At 39.6% G+C, this 7,329-nt stretch overlaps 1 long non-coding RNA gene across 1 annotated transcript; it reads left to right on the top strand.

Moving 5' to 3' along the window:
• Nucleotides 1-1,664: 1,664 nt before the first annotated feature.
• Nucleotides 1,665-7,072, top strand: LOC131384120 (uncharacterized). Its single transcript, XR_009214665.1, has 3 exons — nt 1,665-1,742; nt 6,370-6,499; nt 6,986-7,072. It is a non-coding gene; the product is annotated as an uncharacterized LOC131384120 (long non-coding RNA).
• The last annotated feature ends 257 nt before the right edge of the window (nt 7,073-7,329 follow it).

Here is a 7,329-nt window from a genome sequence, read left to right as displayed (position 1 = left end):
CTGAGTAATTCTGGTATATAAACTGTCACTATTAAATGGCTCATTTATCGAAATAGCATTCAATCTCAAATGGGCATTCAAGAATTTTAGGAGAGACAATGGGTATTTCTTCAAACCCTAAAAATCCCATAAAGCAGGGGCAGCAGGACAAAAAGCTTTTATTCTTGTCAAAATCAATCTTGACTTTGGTACATCACAATGGCTGCATGACAATGTCACATTCTTGTCCACTTAGGTAGATGTGTTTGGCTCACTTGGCCATCATTCTAGAATTACGAGCCTTTGCAGTATAAAAACCAAGATTTGAATAACAGTAAAGGTCAGAGCTCAAAATTAGGAAGAAAAAAGACAAGAAATGGCTGATAGGAGGTTGGCACAGACATGAAACCTGATCATGCTGAGAGCACCTGGGGAGGGAGAGAAAAGGGAAAGTGTGAATGAGTAATAGAGAATAGCTTGGTGTATATACCATATTTGTAGATTTCTTAGTTATGTGTTGTATAGTTCCTTCTGACACTGCTATAAATAACTTCCTGAGACTGGGTAATTTATAAAGAAAAGAGGTTTAGTTGACTCACCATTCTTCATGGTTGGGGAGGCCTCAGGAAACTTACAATCATGGCAGAAAGGGAAGCAGGCATGTCTTACATGGCACGTGGAGAGAGAGAGTGAGTGTGAAGGAGTGCACTTCTAAAACCATCAGATCTTGTGGGAACTCACTCACTATCATGAGAACAGCATGGAGGAAGCTGCCCCCATGATCCAATCACCTCCCACAAGCTCCCTCTCTTGACATGTGGGGATTATGGGGATTACAATTTGAGATGAGATTTCGGTGGGAACACAGAGGCAAACTATATAATCTGTCCTCTACTCCTAGACTTTTCCCTTAAAAATGCTCAGGATAACTTATTAGAAGAAATGCCCTTTTAGGGAAAAATGAAAGTTTAAATCAGGCTGGTACATTCATTTATGGATCAGTCCAATTCACGTTACTCAGGTCTGCATCTTCTCTCCTTTGAATAGCTATGATCATCTTGTAACTGCTGATGCTGCCTCATTGCTCTGCTCCATTGCCTCACCCCAAGCCTTCAACGTCATCTCCTACTCTACTCCAGGGTAATTTTTCTAAAATGCAAATACTGTTTGGCAGCTCTACTTAAAAGCTTTTAGTGACTTTCTATTTTCTGTGGAGTAAGTCTCAAAGTATATAGCATTAGAACCTTTATATTCTACCCCTCCTACCTTATGTCTTACGATTGCCCATTGTTAATTTCAGCTTCACACAATTTTACTAATTTATATCTCCAAATCTTTTTTTTTTTTTGAAACAGAGTTTCACTCTTGTTGCCCAGGCTGGAGTACAATGGTGTGATCTCGGCTCACTGAAACCTCTGCCTCCTGGGTTCATTCAAGCGATTCTCCTGCCCCAGCCTCCTGAGTAGCTGGGATTACAGGCATGTGCCACCACGCCCAGCTAATTTTGTATTTTTAGTAGAGATGGGGTTTCTCTATGTTGGTGAGGTTAGTCTCGAACTCCTGACCTCAGGTGATCCACCTGCCTCGGCCTCCCAAAGTGCTGGGATTACAGGCATGGGCCACTGCACCCGGCCTGTATCTCCAATTCTTTATATATGCCTGACGAACTGCTATTCCATCTTGTAGGGCTAAAATCAAATGTTTTTTTCATTTTTGGGAAGCCTCCTCTACATACCTCCACCTTCTAACTCCAAGAAGTCAAAGTGAGTATATCATTGATGTTGCTACTTAATGTAGTATATATGTGTGTGTGTGTTTGTGTATATATATATATATACACGTATACACACACATACAGAAATAGATATATTTCTAAATATATTTCTAATACATAGTAGTTAGAAATATATATTTAATATATACACCATATAGTAGTTAGACATATACATATGTTAGTCATAATCTAACAGGAGATAAGTATATAAGCAGCTGCAATTAGGTTATTTTTCAAAATGTAGTTAGAAATATATATTTAATATGTATAATATATAGTAGACATATATATATATTTCTAACTACATTTTGAACAATAACCTAATTGCAGCTGCTTATATACTTATCTCCTGTTAGATTATGACTTTCTTCAAAGTTGACACCTAATTTATCTTCATAGATCCAGGACATGGCATATAATAGATGCTTGTTAATTGCTTTTTGGATGAATGAATGAATGAATGAACGAATGAAGCTTTCATGCCTAAATCTCCGGATTTAGTTAGTAGCTCAATGAGTAAAACCAAAGACTGTTTACTGGATATCAGCCTCTGCTTAGTTCTGAGCTATGGGAGTTGGAAAGTGAAGAAAATATTGGTTGGAAAGAAGAGTTTGGGTCAATGCAGACCTGAATCATTTTTTGAGAGAAATTAAATTTACAAAACAAGCTGAATGGCAGAATGGTAGTTATTACTGAATACGGGAGATATTCATGTTAGTATCAAAAAACATTGTTCAGTTAAGTAATATGAATGGGAAATTCCTCTATTAGAGGAGGTCATGCTCTTGTTTTTGGGTAAGAATTAAATGTATTGAAATAGCAGGATTAGAGGAATATGAATTGGTCAGCAAGAAAACGAATATTATGGTCAACAAGGTACTTGAAGCTGCAGGTATGGTGAAGAGCAAGGGACTCGGTGGCTGTGACATTCTGTTAACTATACTGAGAGGGAAAGGGAGACAGGATGGGATCTGGGAAGAGTTTGTGCAGGCAACCAAGACTGCGATCACATTTTTACTACACCAGGACTCCCCATTCCCTAGTGTGGGGAAACCTTCCCACTCCATGCAGCAATGCCTGAGTGATGATGAGCAATAAAGGTTCATGAATTTTCTATTTATTGGTGCTATAGCAGCTGCTACAGTTAGAGGCTCACAGCTTGATACCTCAGCTGTACGCAAGTTTCTGACCTAGTGTGTAGCTCTTTTGAAAAAATATTTTATAATGAAAATTCTCAGATATACAAAATAGATTTTGCTCATGTACCCATGACCTAGCTTTAACAAATATAAACATTTTGTGATCTTTTTTTCTGACATTTTTAAAAGCAAATTTTAGACTCATTTTATGCTGTACATCAATTTATCAGTATGGATCTCTAACTGATAAGGATATTAAAAATAATATAACCACCAAGATATTACCACATCCAGGGTTGCTCTTAATATGCTCAAGGACCCTGCTTCTCCCACCTGTATTCCCTGTATCAGGCCGTATGTACTATTATTGGTTGTGCCTAAGTCATTGTCTTTCTGGGAGAAGAGTCTGCCACTACACCCATTTTTCTTGTGTTTGTAGACTCATCTTCCATTTGCAAAATATAATACATGAGGAATGAAGTTTTCTGGCTATTACCTTTGTCTAGCCTATACCTGATATCTGAATCAGCAGAAAGCTGTATTCAATTTGTAAACTAATCAGGCTATTTCAAGCCATACCCCTCTCTGACATGTAAAAAGGGCGCTCCTGACCTTTTTCTTTGAGCCAGGATCTTGCTCTGTCACCCAGGCTGCAGTGCAGTGGTGCGATCGTAGCTCACAGCAGCTTCAAACTCTTGGGCTCAAGGGACCCTCCCTTCTCAGCCTCCTCAGTAGGTAGGACTACAGGTACATGCTACCTCACTTGGTTAATTTTTTTTTTTTTTTTTTTGCTTTTTGTAAAGATGAAGTCTCACCATACTGATCAGACTGGCCTTGAAGTCCTGGCTTCAAATGATCTTCCCTCCTCAGCCTCCCAAAGTGCTGGGATTATAGATGTGAGCCACTGCACCTGGCCAAAAGGGTTCATTAAAAAAAAAATCTTAACTTTTTTTAGAGTTTTCAGAGACTTTCAAGCAGAGTAAATATGCCAAGTGTTTATAGTTGTGGAATTGCCTGTTCTGCCTGTCAGTTTTGGGGAGAATAAAGGAAGTTCATTCTCCTAGTGGCTTTCTGATGCAACCCAAGATGCTGGTGACCATTTTGGTTGTTCTCTTTGCCCCTCTTTTCTACCAGAGAAGGTCAAATCCACTTATATGGGGTAGGATAAATCAACAGAGTGGATACAAAAAATTCTGGCCATCATGTGGCCAGGATGGCCAGATCTACTTGGCAAGCTAAAGCATGTATGTAAAGATTTAACTGTCCATAAGACATTGAAGTTAAGTGTCCAAAGTTAACGGTGTTCATGCTGTAGGCATTAAGAAGAGTGGAAGGCACTTCTAACTGGAAATAGTCCTAGGTTCTTGGAAGGAAGTGAAATTTCACCGGAACTTTGACTGCTGGTCACAACTTATAGGTAATAAGGTGTTTGGGAGTGCGATGGGAAGAAAAACAGAGCAAGCAAAGCATAGAGAGGTGAAAGCACAAGGCAGGTGTAGGGAAGCATGGATAACATAGTGCAGCAGTCATTTGCGATGACTTGCATGACATATCACCCCCTTCCCACCTAATTTAAGGTCAGGTGAGTTAGACAATTCCATGCACATTGACAGTGTCCCAACTCAAGTGTAGACTATGATGTTGCTCTGATTTTTGGCCTCAGGGCTTCCTCTGATGCCTGCAAAGGCTGCTCAGCACCACAAAGACTGTCCATAAGAATGGCAGAGTCCATGTTTGTGGTGGCAGCCTTCAACTAACGGAGGTGAAAGACAGTGGAAAATGTCCCAGAGTTGTCACAGGGACAATTCTGACTTGCGTTTTACATGGCTTCTCAGAGAGACCCACTGGAGTTTAGTCATGAGACCCATGGGCTGCAGTGGGTCTGAGTCTCATTGCCCACAGTTGTTACCAGCTCCACCATGTATCCTTGCATTGGCTGACCCTCTTCCCCTGTTCCACTTCTGTGACCCATGCTTCTGCTTGCTGAGAATCGTGAGAACCCAAACTAAGACATCCATTTTGGAAGAAATGAGAAAATATTCAAGGGAAACAGTGAAAAACAAATCCAGAATGACAGGTTTATAAAAAGACTTTCTTACTAATTTAAAAAAAAGTCTATTTCCCTATTTGCTTTCTGCTTGCTTTTTTCTTGCTGTTATTTAGAAAAGTGAAAGCGAAAACAATACTTTTAGATTACAATTCACACGGAACTAGGCTTGTCCTATAGTTTACAGTCCTTATGGATTCTGAGTTTAAGGATTCTGTCCCATTATCTCTCTTTATTGCAGTAAATGACAACCTATTCTTCCTGTTATTCAGGACAAAAATATTGGGGGGTAATCTCTGATTAGTTTCTTATTCTTGCAACCCACTTCTGATCTGTCAGAAAATCCTGTTGGATCCACCTTCACAATATATGCAGAAGCTGGATGGCCATTACTCAGTATCTTCACTACTACTGCTCCAGTTTAGGCCAAGTTGTCTTTCACCAGGACTGTTGCAAGAGCAATCTGTTTAGTTTCACTGCTGCAGCTCTTAGGTCCCTACCGTCCATTCCCAACAAAACAGGCAAAGTGATTCTGTTAAAATATAAGTCACACCACACCTTTCCAATGCCCTGCACCCTCTTTGATTCAGCTTTGAGTAAAAGCCAATGTTCTTACAATGACTGAGTAAATGCTGAAGTTTTGGCTTGGTCTTTCATCTCTTTCCTTCCTTGACCCTTTTTATTACTGCTTATCCCCTTGATTATTCCACTGCAGCCCATGGGTCTCATGACTAAACTCCAACAGGCCAGCGTCCTCCCCACTCAGGCCAGCACTCTCCCAACTCAGGTCAGTGTTCTCCCAACTCTTTGCACTTATATAATCTCACACTGGAGGGCTCCTCTCATCTCCCATAACCACATAGCTCACTCCCTCACCTCCTGGGCTGTTTGCTTACCTGTCATATTTTTAAGACAGTCCTTCCTTGGCTTACCTATCTGAAATTGAAGCACCTATGTGAACATATCCTTTCCTTTTCACCTGCTTTATTTTTCCCTTTAGTATGTTTTACTATCTAATAAGCATGTATTTTATTCATGTACATTTTTTTCTTCCTTCCAAGAGGCAATCTCCATGAGGGCAGGTGCATTTTCTTTTGGTGGGATCGGGGAAGGGGAGGTGTCTCTATTGTTCATTGTACTCTTTCCTGTCCAGAATAGCATGTATACACCATGATGGCTAATTTTAGGTGTCAATTTGATTGGGGTAAGGGATGTCCAGATAGCTGGTAAAACACAATTTCTGTCTGTGTCTGTGAGAGTGTATCTGGAAGACATCAGCGTTTGAATTGAGAGTCTGTGTAAAGAAAATCACCCTTACCAATGTGGATGGGTATTATCCAGTCTCTTGAGGCCATGAATAGAACAAAAGGGCAGAGGAAGGGCAAATTTGCTTCTGTTTAGTTGGGACACTCATCCTCTCTTGCCCTCAGACATTGGTGCACCTGGTTCTTGGGCCTTTTGACTCAGACGGAATCACACCACTGGCTTTCCTGGTTTTCCAGCTTGCGGACAACAGATCATGGAACTTCTTGGCCTCCATAATCTCATGAGCCAATTTCTGTAAGTCTCTCTGTCTCTCTGTCTGGAGAACCTTGGCTAATATACACACACACCATGATTGATAGTGGATGCCCAATAAATGCATTCCAAAATATATGGATGCCCAATAAATATGTGTAAGCATGAATACTCAATAAATAAACAAAAATGAAAGAATGCATATGTGATCTTACTTAGCTTCTCTGAGACTCTGTTTAATCTCTCTGAAGCTCTGTATTTTTCAGCTGAAGATGGGGATCCAATACCTAACTCACAGGAGCAAATCAGATAATGTATTTAAAGACCTTAGGAGGGAAAAAAACCTCCCTCCTAAGGTCTTTAGATAAATGGTTGAACTACTACTTGTCAGAAGTTATGTTCTGATTTTTAGTTCAGAAACCAAAGTCCTGAGATTTCTATCTTAAACCATGCAAGGATACTTTTAGAAGCTTTATAATAGAAGTCTCAGATCATAAAAATAACTTCTTTTCAATTTATTTTTCTCAGAGAATCATGTGGGGCTCCCTTGGCATCTTTAACTTGTAGAAAGTGTAATATGGAGTTTCCAGACTAGAATACAAGCTCCCTATGAAGAGGTACCTAATTATCTTGTATGTTCCTAGTGAATGCACCTGTTGTATAATAGGTTCTCAAATATATGTTGAATGAATAAACAAAGAAAATGTAAAGTTTTTCCTCCATTTAAGATGTCCCAATAGTGAAGCTGAGACCTAGCAAGATCTATGAACTGTTTCTTTCCTCTAATTTCTATTTTTAAACATTTTTGTGGGTATATAGTAAGTGGATATATTTATGGAGTACATGAGATATTTTGATACAGGCATGTAATG

Source organism: Hylobates moloch, unplaced genomic scaffold, assembly GCF_009828535.3.
Source record: "Hylobates moloch isolate HMO894 unplaced genomic scaffold, HMol_V3 SCAFFOLD_8, whole genome shotgun sequence".
In the NCBI taxonomy this organism is placed as follows: domain Eukaryota; kingdom Metazoa; phylum Chordata; class Mammalia; order Primates; family Hylobatidae; genus Hylobates; species Hylobates moloch.
This window is presented reverse-complemented; position numbering and strand designations above follow the sequence as displayed.